Source organism: Mustela nivalis (assembly GCF_964662115.1).
Source record: "Mustela nivalis genome assembly, chromosome: 1".
NCBI lineage: Eukaryota > Metazoa > Chordata > Mammalia > Carnivora > Mustelidae > Mustela > Mustela nivalis.
Genome location: NC_139020.1, coordinates 90,705,057 through 90,725,375, shown reverse-complemented (window position 1 = coordinate 90,725,375; position 20,319 = coordinate 90,705,057). Strand labels below are relative to the sequence as shown.

General features: G+C 35.5%; 1 protein-coding gene across 1 annotated transcript in view; it reads right to left on the bottom strand.

Moving 5' to 3' along the window:
* LOC309869798 (EGF-like and EMI domain-containing protein 1) overlaps positions 1 to 20,319 on the bottom strand; it is a 509,737-nt gene that overhangs the window by 192,716 nt on the left and 296,702 nt on the right. Inside the window, exon 9 of the mRNA XM_082741432.1 lies at positions 3,079 to 3,212. The gene's annotated coding sequence lies outside the window, so the exon portion shown is untranslated. The remainder of the gene's footprint in view (positions 1 to 3,078; positions 3,213 to 20,319) is intronic.

Sequence of the window (20,319 nt, the reverse complement as noted above, 5' to 3'; positions counted from 1 at the left end):
TGCTTTTAAAAAATAAAGACTTTGTCTATATGGGCATTTTACCTAGTCTGGCTTTTTAACTGACAATAGAAATCAAATAAGGATTAAAGGAAAAGGCGCTGACAATCCTCTTGCAGATTTAAAATGCTATCTATATTGCTATTTTCAGGAAACCGATGATAATAGTTAATTGTTCAGCTTAGCATACTGGTCCACAGTGTAGCTTGCAACTGGGACATAAATAATCAGTGGTTTATAATTTCAAGTTTCCAATTATGCTAGGATGCTGACATTTCTGGAGACTTCCAATTTCATGGTTTTTCTGTGAAGGCAACAGTGACCTGACTGGTGGAACACAAAACATAACAAGCACTAAGAGAAAGTAACACCACAATAAATTCTGCCACTAACCTTGCACATTTAAAGTGAACAAATACCTTTTTATTTTAATCAGCCCATTTGGTGAGAAAGCTGGTTTTGAGTTTCATTTGCATTTTCTAAGCTTCCAACAACTAGCACTAATGGCAAATTAATGATTCTGTGTAATGGAGACTGCCTGTAATTATTTTTTAATCAGTAAATAACATTTAACAGCATTTTCTAACCTGATAAAAGATCTTCAGTTGGTTGAGGAAGTCTTCACAGACAAGCTCACTGAAAGAGAGCACTTAGCAACAGCAAATCAAATACAGCCCTTCAATGAAGTTGTTAGACACACAACATCAGCAACTGCTGCCATATCGAGGGCTTGTTAAAAATCGATTCATTCTAGTGATCAAAGCTGAAAAATCGTTCCACAGCCTGCTTCATATCAATAGACAATTTGTGCAGTACATCACACACACAAAAATAAGGTCTAGTAACAGTGGAGAGCTTCAGAAATCTGGCTTCCAAAACAATATTTAAAATGGATTTCTGTCAGACTATAAAGGATGAGTTTAAATAGAGCACAGTGTCAAATAGAAAGGTTGAGGTTTTTAACATAATAAAAATAATCAATGAAGTTTCTCTTCTAGGTTCAATAAGAAAAAAAAAAAGAAAGAAAGAAAAAACAAAAAAGAAAAAAAATGTGGTGTCTGGTTTTTCAGAATGGGAACACAACACAGACCTTGATATAGGCCTTTGTTTTTTTAAAAGTCTTATTAAGGAATACTTGCTTCTAATCTCTAGGTATATTAAATATAAGTGACTGCATGTACTTATGTGTGACTATGTGTTCATATAAGCATATAATACCAATAAATTAATTACTGACATTAAGAAACATATCATGGCTGATATGTTTCATTCCATTTTTTTTTTTAATCGAACAAAGTTCAGTATTTTGGAGCTCCCTAGACATAGTCACAGAATAAACAGTCATATTATTTTCCACAATATAGTAAGGGGAAGTATGTGAGGTGTCCAAGTCTTTTATCTTAATGTTAAAGGGAAAAGTAAGTTTCTTCTACATTTCTGTGGAGAAGATTCCCTAATTATTACCATAAAAACCTCAGCTAAAATTAAATCACACTATAGCTATTCCAATAAGAATTGAGCAATCAGTCATAATTACAGCCAAAATAAATGAATTGGAAAATAGCTGATTTAAAGAGGTCATACGTAGTCTGAGTTTTAATTTGAAATTAATAACAGCATGACTTGTGCCTCCTAATAATTCCTTATTAAAAATGAATAAAGGCAGTGCCTGAAAGTAAATGTTTCCCATTTCATGGCTTCATTCTTCTGATCACTGGAAGGAGTTTGAAGAAGATGGGAGACGTGGTTATGGCCCTTGGTGTCCCCCCTCTTGTTACAGGATAAGGGAAATTGTGTGAGTAGATAATGTAATAGTAAGAGGCAGAGAAATCCCTATTTAGTAACATTGGTATGTTTATTCAGTCACCTCTTCCTCCCGGGAGATCCCATCTACATGTAGCCATATTCTACAGTCCCCATCATTTCAAAGCCTAGATGTAAGTAGTTGTGGCATTAGGATTACTTCAGGAGAGCCTACCTTTTGGAGAACCCAGGTCTCCCTCTAAACCAGGAGACACCTGTGCCCTCCACCTTTGCAAGACATTATCTTTGCATTAAAACACACCTCCTCATAAAGTACTGTCCATGTCTCGAGCTGTTACAGTTGGTTCATAAGGATGCATCGTTGCCTTTTATTTATTTTCCAAAACAAGAATGAATCCCAATCATAATTAACTCTCCCTTCTAAAGCTCCACATCTCCTATGTCTTATGATTAGATACTCAAAACATGATTCTTGGAATCATGTGTCACATATTAATCTTAGATTGGATGTATCATAGAAACGACTCTCTAATGAATATTTTTCAAAACCCTGATTAGTTTATGTACATATTATAGAAGTCACTCTTTGATGAACATTTTTCAAACCCCTGATTAGTTTAAAAATAATTAGCATCTACTCTATAAAATATTAACCAGAATATGTGTTATAAGATTTCTCTTTCAGTTTGAGCAACGAGTTACTTCTAAATTATAATACCTCCTCTTTAACACTTACCGTATGGTATTTCTTTTTTTTTTTTTTTTTAAAGATTTTATTTATTTATTTGACAGAGAGAGAGCACAAGTAGGCAGAGAGGCAGGCAGAGAGAGAGAGAGAGGAGGAAACAGGCTCCCTGCTGAGCAGAGAGCAGGATGTGGGACTCGATCCCAGGACCCTGAGATCATGACCTGAGCCCAAGGCAGCGGCTTAACCTACTGAGCCACCCAGGCGCCCCCGTGTGGTATTTCTATTCTATTTGTTTAAGCCTCTAATTCTACCTCAATGCCATGAGCAAATGGAAGTCAGAAGCTGTACCGATTGGTCTTCACAGCATGGGCAGCCAAGGTGGAGTTTACACAAAATAGGCTGTCAGTAATTATCTGTTAACGAATAACTATACCATCTCATCCAGACGCTCACATGAAAAAAAAAAAAAAGAAAAGAAAAGTCTAAAATTCTTGTGTGGATCATCTTACTTGCCCCCTCCCCACTTGATACTTCCTAGCCATCTATGGACAACCCCCTCTCCTCCCATGCCAACCACCCATGAAGCACATGTCCTTTGGAACATTTCAGTGACATTATTTGCCTCTTACCCCAATTTATCAGTAATCTCCATTCTCCATTTATTTTTCCAAGGCTCCAACATGGCGTATCCCTACATGTATTCATCTCTTCTCTCTTCAGAAGTGACACTGAAATCACTGGAAATGTATAATACTAATAAAACCTATGACAAAAAAAAAAAAAGAGAGAGAGAGAGAGAGAAAGAGAGAACGAGAAAAGGGCCATCTCTGCATGAGACTCTCATTACAATTGTGGAAATTCCTTTGAGCAGATAGAGAAAATGTAAAAAAGGAGTGGAAGTCAAAACCTGGAGTAGTCATAGAAGGGGAACAGTCTAGACAGAAAGGGAAGTTGCCAGACAAACACCTAAAATGATTTGGGACTTGTTGTATCAGACAGGAGCCCAATAAACAGAGGATTTACTGAAAGCTTGCCAACAGAACCGTGGACCCCCATGCCCACTACACACAGAACAGCACAGAGATCGAGAGTCAAAGAGAAAGTTTCACAAGGAGAGGCAGACGACAGAATGCAACGTTTTGGAGATTACCTGGCAAATCTCCCTCAGTTATAGATGGCTTCTAGAAATTAGTTATCTCACACACCAGGTTATGAGATTTGGGGCTGGATGATGCTTTCTTGGGAATGTAGAACACTGGCCTCAACTCTGGCATGTCTTCCACCACATTAACTAAGCTTCCGGTTCATAGATCCACGCAGTCTTCACACCCTGACATTTTCCTGAAGAATGATTTTTACAGTCTCCTTGCTATAGGGACAATTCATGTGCAATAAAAAAGAAGTGATTTTCCACTTTCTTGAAGAGTTTTTTTTTTTTTTAATGGACATAGTCCACAGAACCATTCTCGTAAAGTCCTTTTAGAACTTTAAAAAATAAGGAAAAATACTGTGACTTTTAGGTTTAAGTAATATTTTTAAATTGAACACATCAGTTTTCTAAATATTGGCATGATATATTGTAAAGTATACCTGATGGTTTGGGACAGTGTGGTAACCTCCTCAGTTTCTTCAGATAAACTGAGAAGCATGTTACCTAACTGAGAACATAACTAAGGATTAATAGAGAAAACCTACATAAAATATTTAAAGGCCTCCTTAATATACAGTGGGCTCTTAAGATGTTAATTTTTCTGTTTCCAAATGAATGTGTATTACTTTATAGTATTCTGGGGCTCCTCATATGGTGAGCTTACTTGATAGATTAAGACTCACTTTATTAGTTATTGCTATTGCTTCTTCTTTTTTAATTTTTTATTTATTTATTTTTTTTAAGAGACCATGGATCTTTATTTTAATTCTGTTAGCATGACATCCTGGTTAGAAGGAAAACATGTTAAATCTTAAATTAATTTTTCACATTATCTAGTGCAACTTCCCCACTTGTATACAGAAATATCCCCTAAGATATAAAGTGACTTATCTAACAGTCAATGAGGGGCAGAGGTAGAATTTGTCCAATCTTTCCAATTCAAATATAGAGTTCCACATTACTTCAGTTAAGTTAAATAGACTTTGTTTAATTAAAATGTTCAAGGTTCCTTCCAGTATAAAAATTGTAGGATTTGAAACGAAGAAAATGAACAAGCATCTTCTAAGCACCTACCAACTAGCAGGTTCTAAAGAGATTTTTACTCTTGTGTAAGAGTGTTGATCCTATTCAGGTAGGATGTAATCATAAACTGAGGTAGAGATGTAAAGATGCAATCATAAATGATGCCATATTTTCTGTGGGAAACTTGAGCTGTTTTCAAATTCATCTAAATCACACCATTAAAATGATAATCAAGAAGACAATATGGCAACATGAAAAAAATGTTGATAGTGTAATATTAAATGACAAACTAGTCTGTAAAATTACATATTTTCCATAACTACAACTTTAGGTACTAGTCTAAGAGTTTCTTTGATGTTTTCATCCCTATCATCTTCATCTCTGTGTATCTCTGTCTCATCCATTAATGAATTAAGTCACATTAAGTTACGAAGAAGAAAAAAAAAACCACGAAGCTAGTACTTTGTAAAAGTCTGAACTAATACACAAAAATGATAATGGCTCCTGCTGGGTTATCAAGTAGATTCTGAACAAATTTTCCATTGTTTTTAACTTTTCACTAAATTGGGTGTATAGTAGAAGAATGCCCTTGATTTCTGACTCAGTTCAATCCACTGAAGTGTTAAAAAGACTAAGGTATGATGCTTTCTGCTGCATATTTCCTTATAGGGAGTATGTCTGTATTCCTTAACTTCCCAGCTGTAGATTAAATTTAGTCAGAAACAGGGAGAATCTATGCTTTACTAATACGCACTTTTTTCCTGTCCTGCATTATTATGCATCAGCCTCTACTTCTTTTTCAAGAATTGTGTCAATCAGGAAAAGATATAGGCAACTGAGAAAAATGTTGTCCTGTAGAAAATGGAATGAAGCATTCATTAAAATGGACACAGTGACAGATAATGCATGTTTTAACATTTCTTTACCATTTATTTTAAGATAAAAAATATCAAATGTAAGAAAGCAGTCATAAAATGAAAGGGACAAGAAATGTGAAGGGCAGAGCTCTAGATCAGCTTACAATGTCTACTTCCTCTAGGTATGTTCAGAAAATATAAGTCAGTTGTATTAAAAAACACACACACACACATACACACACAAAATCTGAATTGCTTTGTTAAGAAAAATTATCCAAAACTTGGAAAGAAGGCAAGAAAAATTAGTATGGTTCCTTTTAGGGTCACACTGGTATCCTAAAAAGCTTACACAAAGGTTATTCCATTCTCTAGGGCAGAGTTTCTTGAATGGAACACCACTGAGGTTTTGGGCTAAATGATCCTTTCCTGGGAGTGTAAGAGGAGGCAGGGGAGCTGTCCTGTGCACTGTGAGATGTTTAGCATTCAATTCCACCCACTAGATGCTAGTTGCACCCTCAAGGTTGCCAAGACCCAAACTATTCCCAGCCTTTGCCAAATATCTGCTGGGGGCAAAATCACCTAGATTTCCAAGAAGTACAAGAAGTATTGCACTTGGGAAATGTACTTTTGTTTCATTTACTATTTACTATTGGTAAGTGCCCAGAGCTGGTCAAATTACATATATATATATATCTATATATATATATATAGATATATATATATATATATTTTTTTTGGTCTGGTTGAGGTACAAATGATTTCTCTCTGGTAGAAAAGATATACTCAAAGATTATGATTTTATTGCCCTACTGGACATTCATCAGTATTTTCTCTAACAGCAAACTTCACATCTTTCTCAACCAATTATATAGTCTCTCTTCCTCTTAGACTCTTTGAACCATCTCTACCCCCTAAGAGTTCTCTCATATATGAGTTAAATCAACTATAATGTATCCTTAATACTTGCATGAAAGTCAAGTTTTTCAGACCTTCTAACTATACTTTAACAACACTTTCCACTTTTAAAAGAAATATGCATGTCACCTTTTTCTGTAATAAACCACTCCCATAAACCACAGAGTTACTTATGGGTTCCTGAATGCTGTAATTGTTTTCTACTTAATGAATGATAAGAATTATATGTTTGTAGATGGATAGTCTATACAAATTCCATTTACTTAACATTAAAAAAATAAAATTACTTAATTATGTAATTACTTTCCCTATAGAGGAAGACCACAATAAAAGCAAAAGCAACAACCAGTAGATAAAGCAAGCTTTCTTTCAGCCAAGAGAACAAATCAGAACACTTAACACAATTATTATACAATTTTGAAAAGTAGCCACCACTAACCCCACCACCAAGCAGGGCACATACACAAACTCTGCAGACATGCCTGTGTGCTGGTAACCTAGCAGGAGCCATTATCATCACAGACATAAGTGTCCTTGGCTAATTTCTTCCTTCAGCAGTAACAAAACAGCCATGGTTGTGTGGGTGTGAAATGAAAGGTATTAGATTCAGCAATGAGACCCTGTAAATCTCACAGTTTTAAAACTGGAAGTGAAGGAATGGATTGCTTTTTATAATAATGTGCGACTATTACATCTAATGCTTTTCCAACACTCACTAATCCCCTTTATAAGAAAGAAAACAGGCCTGTGGCTTAAGCAAAGTATCTGGCTGGGAATTTATAGCATAGTTTAGTTTTCATTTTCCAGGTATTTATTTCCCAGTTACCTTTACTTACAACAAATGATATTGGTTTTCCATTTTCCTTGTAATAAATTTAAATTTAAAACAAATAAAATAACATAATAGTACAGATGGTAAAAGGATATGGCAAAACTTATGAATGTGTTAAGTGAATAACTAAAGTTGGGGGAACACTCTAATAGAGAAAACTGATATTTAGAATGGAACTAGCTTTATAATTGCTTGACTCAGCTTTCTTTTTCGTGAATTGTTAAAAACAATCTTCTCTGGACAGCAGAAGATACTACTTTAAAGGCAAAGTAGTAAGGAAAGACCAGTGGTTTGAGGGTCAGAACAAACTTCCATTAATATTCTAGACATGTCATTGCCTGGTTATGAAATTTCACATGGGTAAATCCACTGAACTATAATTTTGTCATGTACAAAATTCAGAATACATGATTTCTAAAGATCCTTTAGACTTTAAAGTGCAGAGATTGGCTACTATGGTTACGCTGATTCACCCTCTTTTACACTCCTATTTTGCATAATAGAGTTTAGCACTGATTGATTTTTAATTATTTCATGCCTGCTAGTTTTGTCTTTCCAGCAATACTGTAAGATTGTTGAAAAGAGGAGTCGCATCAAATCCTTTCTTTTGTAACTTAGGGAGTAGTTTATGCAATACTGGCCAAAGTCAATTACTGTGTGGTCATTGTTTGGTAATTGGCTAGCTTTTAGCATTCAGCAGAAATCTGATGAGTGTTTTTATTAAAAATAAAGTGACATCCATAGAATAAGTGTAAAAACTGGAAAATCATTTTAGTTCACTATTTTGTGGGCAGTATATTATATAAGCACATAGTGATGAATTGAAATTGTTCCAAAATATATAAGCTTACGCTACTAATCAAAACCTATGACATTCATGAGAGAAATGAAAAAGATGAATTGGGTGAATTTTTAGCCTAAAAGAAATGATCTAAATGACTACCATACTCTACAACTGTGCTATCTAATACAGTGTTATTAAGCACATGTAGTTGTATAAATGGGAAAACAAAACAAAACAAAACAAAACAGTTCCTCAATTGCCCCAGCCATGTTTCAATGTCCCATAGCTACTGGCTACCACATTAGACCTAAAATATCATAGGTCACTTCTATCACTGCAGAAAAATCTACTGGACAGCACATCTCTAGACCATCTAAGAGAGGTTCTTTAGTTAAGACAGTTCAAAGGGAGCTGAGTTGCTCCAACTCATTTCTCAATCAAGAAAAAGCCCACGCAAAGAATTTCTGTAAGTATCAGAGTCCAACAAAATGGAGATGTTTTTTATTTATTGTGCATATTTATAGATTAAACTATCCTGAGTGGAACAAAGGAATATCATTTGTAAATAGAAAATGTATTACAAATACGAAAGTCAAGAAAGGCAATACAGAATAGGTCTTCATTGGAAACGACCTTCATATTTCTCTAAGTAAGCCTACCAAAATCCATAGCCAGGAGGTATGTAATATATACCTGGCAGAACTTGCTTTTCTAGCGTAAATTTTTATGCTGAGGATCCAGGTCTTCAGAATTCTGGTTGAAAAAATAAAAAGCAATTTTGAAATGGTTCTTATAGCTTAAGGGATGACAACCCCTACCAACACCACCATGCCTTGCCCCAAGCAAAATTAAACTAAATTAAAAACTATAGGACAAACAAAAATTAACAAATACCAGTTCAACAAATATAGTCTATAAATGAATTACCAGCATAGATAGATATCTATCTATCTATGCATTCCAATCAATATATATATTCCAATCTCCTACATAGGAAAAAAAAAGTGAAATTCTAGCAGATTGCTAACTTGGGATATGTTGTCCTATAGGCAATCAGCTATGAATGGGACTGGGTATGTGGAAAAGATGTGGTTAGAAAAAGGGTAGGTAGATACCAAAGCATAAACGAGGGCCCCGGCCAAATCTTTTTCTTGCCCTTGGATCTCTGTTTGCTCAAGAGTTAGCCCAGGATCATGGGCAAACTGACCACCACAGCTCAAGCAATGTGAGGAGTGAAGGTGTGTGTCCTTAAGGAGGAAGAAGCTTCACATTTGTACAATGTTTTAAAAATCAGTGACAGGTGTCAGATCTTTATCTGTCAACCTGGTTTCTGTTATTTAAAAAGTTCTAAAAAATTCTATAGTCCAAAAGCATAGGAATTCATTCTGAATTTACCTCTGCTTCTTAGCTGTCCCTGTCTTTAATAAAACTAGGTTGCCCAGAAGTCTTTGTTCTCTGAAAGTCCTGTATAAACAGGTATGACATTTTCTCATCTCGAAACCGTAGAAATTCTCGCAGCCTCTGAAACCAAGTATGGGTCGCCTTCCTGCTCTGCACCAGGTCTCACCCACACTTGATTTCATGGGCCAGGAGAGTGCATCTGGAAGTTCTTACAGATGTCTGAAGTCAGGGGAATCAGCAGAAGAAGGTAAAAGAATAAAGCAAGAGAAGATACACCAAAATTATTGGATAAATAACATTTTACAAAAGAGCTGGTATAAATGGCTCAGAGGAAGATATTTCTGGTATAATTTTCCATTCAGATTATCTGTACTGTCTCCAAATAATTTATAGTGACAAGTAAACATTCAATAACTCTTGATTTATTTTATATATATTTCTTTACAGCTTATTTCTTATCATTTGAGATATTTAACTATATAGTTTCATTCAACACACTTTATACCAATCATTCCAGACTTAAATGTCTAACTTTCTCCATCATCAGATTGTATTTTTAAGACCTACACTTCCATATAGTCCTTCTCATGTTAGCATATATGTGTATGTGCTACCAAAAGAAAAAAAGGTATAGAATCACAATCTAAAGTATATTGCCAAAACCTAAGTCCACTGAATTTCTTCATAGTACCTAAAGCTTCACATGACAAATTTGATTTTAGAAAATGTAGAGCTTCCAAAAAATCATACTGTATAATTTCAAGAAATTCTAAAGACTTCAGTAATTTCTATTAATTTACAATACTACACCTCTGTATTACAATATTTCAATATTAAAAGGAAAACAGAAACTAAGTTATAGAGAAGAACCATGCTGACATGACTTACTTCGAAATTAGCTAAATGCTATTATGGCTCACATCAAATAACCAAATAAAAATAAAATCATAGATGTGTAACACAGTAGAGCTGTAAGATACCTTATAAATAAGCCCCATAGTCCAATTCCAATCCCAATTATTTAGAAACAGCAAAGTAGGATTTATTTGCCCTCATTTTAATCTGAATTTGGAAATGGGACACCAGAGGTTGCTGAAATCAGTGGCCTGTGTCAATTCAATGTGCCCAAGCTTCATGCTTTATGTATCCTCTATAAATAAATAAATAAATAAATAAATAAATAAATAAATAAAGGCAAGCTAAGGACATTTCATGCCTGATACTGACTGTGGCCCAGAAAACCCCTTGCTCCATTCCTTCTCTGCTCAGTTCCCTTTCTACCTGATTCCTGGATCAGCTTCAACTCATCATCAACCTGGCACCAACATTTAAACCTGTTTTTTACATTTTTTATCTTATCTTTGATCTTCAGTGTCCTTTATTTTCTAAAAACTCAGTCTTATACTTGCTGCTTTGGCTTTTACCTTTCTGCACTTGAGACAGGTAGACCCATATTATCTGGGTCTCCCACCTCCACTAGAACCACTAGGGTCACTATCCTTCAACTTCCAACACCCCATGAGCTCATGTCTATACCAGACACTATCTCCCTCAATTACACCTGCACCATTGAGAGAGCACCATTGCTAACAGTTTCTTTACAAAGTCATTGGACTGGACTTCTCAAAACGCTATGCATTTTTTAAAATTTATTTATTTATTTATTTATTTATTTTAATAGACATATAATGTATTATTAGCCCCAGGGGAACAGGTCTGTGAATCGCCAGGTTTACACACTTCACAGCACTCACCATATCACATACCCTCCCCATCAAAACACTATGCTTTAATTTCCAACTGGCATTTCACTAACATTAACTTCTTTGTAGCAGTTCCATGTCAAGGTAGCATTTGCCCAAAGGACACAGGCCACATAACAGGGTCATTGCACAGACCATCCGTAGTACATGATGTGTGGGATGTGGGATGAAAGAGTGGAACTAATGACACAAGAAGATGAAAAGGGACTCACCAATGAGCAATTAAAATAGAATGAGCCTTCCAAGAAGAGGGAGAAGGATGTGGAAAGGCAAGAGATATGAATATTTAAGGAGCTTCTAGGAGTTCACTACCACCAGAAAACTAGTAAGAGGGAGGGTCTGGGGAGAGATGCAAAAACTGGTGGAAGATTAAGATTGCACAGTCCACACTGGGACAGGCCAAGAACACAATGCCAGAGAATGCATGTGTTTTACCATAAGTGGTAAAATACTAGCAAGAAGTTAGAAAGCATGGCAGAAGTTGGGTGAAAGGAAAAGGGCCTGAATCTGGATTTGTAGTAGTGAAGGGAAAGAACATGGAACGTTGACACAGCCTGGGTGTTGAGATGGAGGGAGAACACATGAGGACACTTGGGTTTCGAGCTCATCTGATCATGGGGTTGTGATGTCATTGATTGAGAGCAAAAGGGAAAACACAAAGAGGTTTAAAAAAGGTAGACAATGAGCTTGGTTTAAAATATGGTAAATTGGAAATAACAGATAGGAAAACACTGGTTTCTAAAATCCAATTAATAGTCAAGACAACCCAGGAACATGTAAATACAGAGCGATGACTGGAGGACAGAAAAACTGGTACTCCAAATGCAATGTGATAGGAAACTAAAGGGGAAAAAAAAATCGAGAGAAAGAACATGATAAGCTTTGCACAGGCCATAGGAAGTCATATTATCATACCAAGTTATATTCTAACACAAAATATTTTGTATTGTGTCCTCAGATCTGAGTTTTTAAGTATTTTTGATGTTAACATAGAAGATATTTACCTTTTTGTTATTTTGAAAACAAAGTTCAGCTTAGTTTATAGCAAGATTGCAACAATTTCCAATCATATACATACAGGTCCATAACTGAAGTAAACACTGCAATATGGCTTTATATTGATTCCCTTGTAGTATAATTACCTTGAGGAGCTCTAGTAATCATTTCCTTTACTTACTTTACGCTAAGGTTTGGTATAAATATTGCTTTTCCCATATTCACTTAATAAGAGCCCTCTATGAAATCAATTAGGGAAATAAAATAAATTGGTAAGCTCATCTATACATACACATCACAGAAAAGAAGAGTCTTTCTCATTCTTGTTTGCTCATCATCTTTGCTTCAGGTCATAACGCGTTGTCCATAAACAGAATTAAGTTTCGGTATAATTCTTGAGAAATACAACAATTGAGCAGATCTCTCCTCTTGCTTGGGGCCCTATCCTCGACTTCATTGTCATTCACTGCACCACCTGGATTCTATGCAGATCAGTCCCATCAGTTTCTGCATTATGCTTTGGACCCCTAACATTAGAGAGTTTGATACATACCTTTTTAAGAACATCACACAGAGAAACCAAGCCTTCATATAGGCCCTCTCCCCCCATACACACATAACACATAAAGACACCACAGGGAGCTGATGCTATGTGGAAAGAATCAGTCTCATAATCTTTATTAAACACAGCACATACCTCATCTCAAAGGATGAGGAATCTTTAAATAAACAAACAAAAAGCCTTTTGCTGCAGATTATTTTAGATTTAGCTTCAGGATCAAATGAATTATTTTATTTTATTTTATTTTTAAATTCTCAGCCTTAACTTAAAGTTTTTTTCTTCCTTAGATAGTCTTCCTCACAATGCTGTTTTTTGGGGGTTTTTTTGGTGGTGGTGGTTTTTTGTTTGTTTGTTTGTTTGTTTTTTGGTATCCTGGAGACTTGGGCTGAAGCAATCTCAACATACAGAGATGGCTTCATTGAACCATTTTTCTGGATCTTTGGGAATAAATCAACTTTTATAACTCTAACTCTGAAGATTTCATGTCATCTTAAATCTTTGAATGCCTGAATGTATTCTTTACTCCACTAGTAATTACTTTTTTTAAGAAAAAAAAAGAAATATTACCTATTTGGTTTCACCCAGTCTGAGACATTAATCTTTCATTTCAGGTACAGTCTTAGATTACTCTCCCCACTCACAATCAAGTCTTGATTTGGGATGACAGTGTTGAGCCACCGAGATGCTGTTTTTAATCAGCTACTTTTGAAAGTCAACTAATGAATAGTCCGATTATTTTAGTCTTTTGTGAGTAACTCGGATACAAACACTTATTCTGTTAGCTATGGAAAATATTAGTGAGGAAGGAGCTTTGCTAGTAACAAGCAAAATTGCAACAGCATCATTATACAGGCTACATTTCTATCCATCCCAGATTACTCTAGAGCCTTGTAAATTCTCCAACTACAGTGGCTAAGAATTCTCTCCTATACAAAACCATACAACTGGACAAATGGTTTGCATACTACTTGCAAATATGTTTTTCCATTTCCTGGGGGTAATATATTTAAGAATAATTAAAGGAAAGTAGCATAGTCCCTTGTTCTTTTGAAAAGCCTCTCCAAATTTTAAACAATGTACTTTCAACTCTACCTATAAACGAATTAAGAATAATTCCATAGGGGAAAGAGGGTGCAAATTACAAATCTCTAGTTACAAATGTTGTTCTTTTAAACAGAGAACATAAAAAAGCAATTGGCGTATGAAAATCCTTTCACTATTATCTCTAGCTATTCTATTATCAGTTTCAATTACTTATATTAGTTTAAAATAATGTCCTCTCACTAATGTTATTTTGCCCTCTACAAATATATTAAAAAATTAGGAGCCCCATCAGAAAATTAGGATACTTCCTCTCCTATATAAGTCAAACAGGAAGGCTAATAATTTTTCCACCTTGAGGCACTGCCAATTTATCAGCTCTGGCTGGAGGCCCCTGTCCAAACCCAACCTTTCTATACTATATCCCCAAACCTCATTATTTCAAACCATTCCTTCAAATCTCTAACCCTTAAAGCAGTGAGTGGTCCTAAATCCTGGCTGCACATTAGACTCTCCTGGGAAGCTTTTACAAAATATGGATACCTAGAAATTCTGATGTAATTGGGCTGGGATAGGACTTAAGCATCAATGTTTTTATAAGCTCCCCAGGTGGTCTAAGGTGCAGACAAGTGAGAAAACCACTCCCCCAAAGCAATAGCCTGGTAGCCCCATCATGCATTTTTACTGCCTATTTCCCCAAACTGTACATCTAATACTTTCCCTTCACAAGCACATAGAATGAAAGATCAAAGCACTTACTTCTATCAAGTAATTTGAACAACCTCACAGTATTTTCTATATACAAACAGAAGAGGACTTCTGTATTTTTTATATTCAAACAACATATTTAAAAGCAAGTAGTGAAAAAAACAATAGCAGAAAACAAATGTCCATTATACATGCCCTCAAATATTCAAGTGCCTTGTTTTTCCAAACCAAATTCCCTGCCATGCCTACTACTTCCCACCATTATTCATCATTAATTAAGAAAAAACAAAACAAAACACAGAAAAACCCACCTTGCTGGGATAAAGATAAAAGATGGGGATCATGTGCTTTAGAGATATGGGGTAGAGGAACAAGTATCTCCTAATGAGAACTGCACTACCCTCTATCTATATCTTTTGCCATGTGACTTTATACTCTGCCCATTGAGATGTGGACTCTTTCTCCACCCCTTAAAAATGGACTGGACTTATAAAAGGGAGGAGGTGTCTGGCATCATGATTTGCTCTTACTAAAGAGAATGTGATGGAAGTACCACTGTGTGACTTCTCAGGCTGCCTTCAGAGGGCTGCAGCTTCTGTTTTTGGCCTTTTGGAATGCTTCCACTATCATCTGAAGAAACCTAGTCTAGTCTATCAGCAAATTGGAGGCAGTAAAGAGGAGGGTGCCACAGCCGACAGCCTGCATTAACTGCCAGGCTTGTATGATTCCTTTCGTTCACTTTGCCTCGGCTGAGTTGTCAAATGCCTACAGCTGCGTGAGTGAGCCTAGGCAAGATCATTGGCAGGGTATGCAAAAGAACCCACCTCTCGAGCCAATCCCAAACTGTAGAATCATGAACAAATAAATGGCTGTGGTTTCAAGCTTATTAGCTTATTGTTATTATAAACTTATTATCTTGGGGTGGTTCGTTATGTACCAAAAGATAACTAATGGATATGGACATTTATGTAATACTCAAAGAATTGATGACTGCTGTCCTTGTTTTCATATACATCTGTTTAAAACATTTTTGAAGTCACATTTTAAAACACATCTTCATAAAGCATTTTGCAGTTCAGTCTCTCCCCATTAAGCTTCATAAATACCATACATTTGCTTCTCATGTTCTGCCATGATTACTTGTAGGAAAATAAATAAATAAACAAGTACCATAGCCATCTCTAAAAAAGTCAGTAAACAAATTAGCCCGAGGTTCCTCTGTAATTACTAATTATATAATTCACTCCACTTCCCTTTAGTATAAAAAGAAAAATTCCAGGCAGGATTAAAACAAAATTGTTCTGCTGCTGAACCTAAGGATATTTCAAAGCTTGGCTACCTCTCATAACTTTTACAAACCATTTCACTAAATATTTCACCTAATGGAAAAATCTTCTCAAAAACCTTTCTACAAAAATAGTGGCAGCTGGACCATCTTGCAAATATTCCATTGAAATCTTCCTTCAGCATGGATCTAGATTATGTCTGAAGGGAATGGAGGCTTTGTGGCTTTCTTTTCCTATTTTTGGTTTTGTATTTTTTTTTTAAAGATTTTGGGGGTAATTTGCTGTATTCTTTTTCTATGCTACTATAATAAAATACATTTAAACAACACAAATTTATCTCTTATGGTATTAGAGGCCAGAAGTCTGAAATCAATTTCACTGAGTTAAAGTGAAGGTGTTAGAAAAGTCACATTTCCTCTGGAACCCTACAAGAGAGTCCTTGCCTGGCCCTTTCCACCTTCTAGAGCTGCACTCCTTGCTTTCCTTAGTTCATGGCACCTTCCTCTCTCTTCCAAGCCAGCAGCGCAGCATATCCAATCTGTCTTTGCTCTTATCATCACATCACTTTCTCCTCTTCTGTGGTCTCCACTCCCTCTGTTTCCCCATTATAAGTACACTTGTGATTACATCATTGGGCTCACCTGGATAAGTCCAGTTAGTCTTCCCATCTTTAATCACCTCTACTAAGTCCCTTCGGTCACTGTCATATAAGGTAACATATTCATAGGGTCTGGAGGATTGGAATGTGGGTGTACTGGGCATTACTTAGTCTATCACCTTGTCTTTGGTTCTGTACTATTTAGTACTGGGGTCAGGATTCTCCAAGTCACTTCTGTGTTGAACTAGCTCAATTGAGGAAAAGTAATGAAAATCCTTAGTTTACACTTCCTACATAGAATAGACTAAACTTCCCACTTAAACCAAGTGACAATTAAGTCATCACTGAAGCTTAGCTAAGGCCAAAATGTGAATAGTTAAAAAGAAAGACTAGATAAAATGTTACTGCGGTGGAACTGTTGTTTTCCCAGCAATTTATTCTAGTTAAAGATATGATTGTTAAAAAAAAAAAATTGTCATCATTTTCTTGCCAAGTTCAATAAAAACTTTATCTGGCATGGTTGCTGGGTAATACTGCTTTTTGTTTCCATTTCAGCACAAACACAATTCAGTAGCTTCCAGTTTAACTTCAACTATCACTTATTTAATGTATTCTTACCTAACACAGTTTCCTTTTATTAGCAACATAAAAACAAACTCACACAATAATTTTTCCACTGACAACGTTGCCTACTTGAAGTATCATAAACTTATAAGCACAGATTCATACATTATTTAAAAAGAAGATATCCTTAATACACTTTATCTGCAAAAGAAAGTAATATATTTCTATTGAAAATTATGTTAGCAGAGAGAATGACTCAAGCATGTATGCAGACATGTTCTAACTATATAACTCGATTACAATATTTACATATATGGAATCTCATTGACTCAGAAAATAAGTAATAAACTACTTCTAATCTCTGCTAAAGGAAATATTTCATAAGGTAAATCAGATAAAGAAAACAAAGCATTAAATGCAAATATTTGTGAGAATGAAAGGAAATCAGATGTACATTAAAATGTCTTATTATAGAATAGATAAGATAAACTTAAGAACATAATCTAAAGTACATTCAAAAGTAATAGTGTACAAATTAACTCTTCACATTATAAGGTAGCTATCAGACTGCTTATTTTTCAGATTATGGAAATAACTCATGATAAATGGTTATAGTGGTTTCAAGAGTACCGATTTAGGAAAGTTAATATCCAAAGTCAAAATATATTAACCAAACTTCAGAAGCAATATCTTTAAATTAATAGCAGTTAAGATACAATATATTTAGGATTTTTTAAAAAGCAAATATTAGTTTCTTAGTACTAGTGAGAGAAGAAACTACAATCTTTATCCTATTCCCACTCTAAATTTTACTAAAATCAAAATAAAGAGCTCAACTATAAGCACAGAAGTGCCGAGAAAATAGGAGCTGGGATATCAGCAGACAGGACACGACAACCAATTCTGGAAGGAAGAATGTGGGAGGGAATGAGATACTGAGTTACCCAGAGGAATTTCACTGCCTAGGGAAGGGGTGGGTATTTACCAGTCAGATGAAAACCACATGCAGATATACAATCCCTGCTCAGCTTAGGAATTAGTTACCAGGGACCTAAGAGGTGCAGGGTGGGACTAAAAGCAGGAAGATTATTTTTAAGTCAAAGGAGAAAATTCAGACGCTCAGACCCTACTTTTCCACTCAGCCTGCTAATTAATTGCCCTTTCCTCACCCTCACTGAAGATAGGAAGTTGATTCACTGAAAAGATTCAGGGACACCAGCTAGGGGTAGGGGTGAAATACTATACTGAAAACAGAGGTTAAATATATTTGTCCATATGGAATGAGAGCAGAACATTCTTTTCTGGAAAAACCAAATGGACCAAGAAAAAAGAATTAGAGATTCTGACTGACATTTGTATGTCCTCCAAAAATAAAAAAGCTGGTTTCTGTCCCTGTTCCTTTGCCCAAGATAGCTTCCTTCATGCATATACACATACGGAGTTTCCCATCAATCTTTTCTGTACTGTTTGGTCTTTTCTGTACTGTTTGGTACCAAGATCAGGACTAAAAACAACAAAAAACCTTGGAGGAAACAAACAACGCAATGTGTGTGTGTGTGTGTATGTGCGCGCGCGCGTGCATATTTGTGTATGTGTATCTTCAGACATGAAAGAAGGAAAGATGTGTAGATATTGCACCTATGTAATTTGATCAAGAAAATGTAAACAAAAGCATTTAGAAATAGGAAAGAACTCTTAACAATTAAAATGATTGTCCAATAAAAAATCCAATACAAAGTTTGAAGAAATTTCTCAGAATGTGTATGTTAAAAAAAAAATGATAGAAAATAGGAGACCAAAATCTTAAATACAGTAGACAATCAATCCAGGAAATGAATATCTAATTAATGAGAGTTCCAGGAAGAGAAAAGAGAATACAGAAGACAGAATGATCCAAGAAAACTGAATATAATTTTCCAGTACCGAAGGCATGCATTTCTGTACTAAAAAATCAGCCAAGTGCAGAGCACAAATGAATGAAAAAGGTCCACCTTAGGACACAATATTGTAAAATTTCAGAACACCAGGTAGAAAAAAAATTATAAAAGCTTTAAAAAATAACCAATCAGATTAAAAAAATAAAAATAAGTAAAAGTAAAAATAACCAGTTAGATACAATAGAGGCATTAGACTTCTCAAATCACAAGGTAGACAAGAATAGAATGCAGCATTTCCTTAAAAATTGTGAGGGGCAACAGTTTTCAACCTAGTAATCTCTAAGTAGCCCTCTGATCCGTGGGGCTATAAGAAAGCTTTTTAAAGAAAACAAGGGTTTTAGGGAATTTACCCTTTAATCAGTCTTTTTTGATAGTTACTAAAAAGTATTCTCACAAAATAGGAGATTTGGAAAACAGGGAACCTAATATAAGAGAAAGACAGAAAGAATTTTCAGAGCAGTGATGAAGAGAGACCTTAAGCAACAACTGTGCCAAAGCCAAGGGAAACAAGCCCCACTGGAGCAGTGGCTAGAGGACCCCAGGAGAACTATCTCGAAAGAGAAAATAGGACTGATAGATTCCCTGCTGCATTGACATACTGAAGGGGACCTATAAGTTTTCTCCGAACGTTTGTGCTAAATTAGTGTTAGTGTAACTAACACTAATAAACAAATAAGAAAAACAAAGCAATTACTGGCTCCACACAAAAAAATAATGATTAATAACAACATGTGACATAAGTTTCAGAGGATGGAAGAGAGAGAAAATATATATAACGTGGAGAGGAGATAAGAAGTAAGAGAGCTCAATCCACATTTTCTATAGTAGGAAGATGGACCATTATTAGAATAGTAATATCAGAAAACAGAAATGTGGTCATATTATTTAGAAATACAGAAATACATATCAGAAGAAACAGCTGTGAAAGAGTTGAAATTAGGTCTGGTCTAAGGAACAGAGACCAAGAAATGGGAGTGTTGGATCAGCAGAGACCTTATTAAAACAGGAATATTAGGCCTTGTATTACTCTGACTTTTAAAACTGTGAACAAGTATAACTTACATAAAACACAAGTACATTTTTTTAAAATATTTTATTTATTTATTTGACAGAGAGAGATCACAAGCAGGCAGAGAGGCAGGCAGAGGGAGAGGAGGAAGCAGGCTCCCCGCTGAGCAGAGAGCCCGAGGCGGGACTCGATCCCAGGACTCTGAGATCATGACCCGAGCGGAAGGCAGCGGCTTAACCCACTGAGCCACCCAGGCGCCCCCGCAAGTACATTTTTATAGAAAACAAATATCTAGTAAAAATCCTATGACCAACTAATGGCCAGCTCTTTTCCATGCTTATATTGAAGAGAGTAATCCAAACATGTTTTGACACTGTATACCAAATTTCACTTGATTCGTTTGATTTCTACCATTTGATTCAAAATGGCTCTAAGATAATTCCA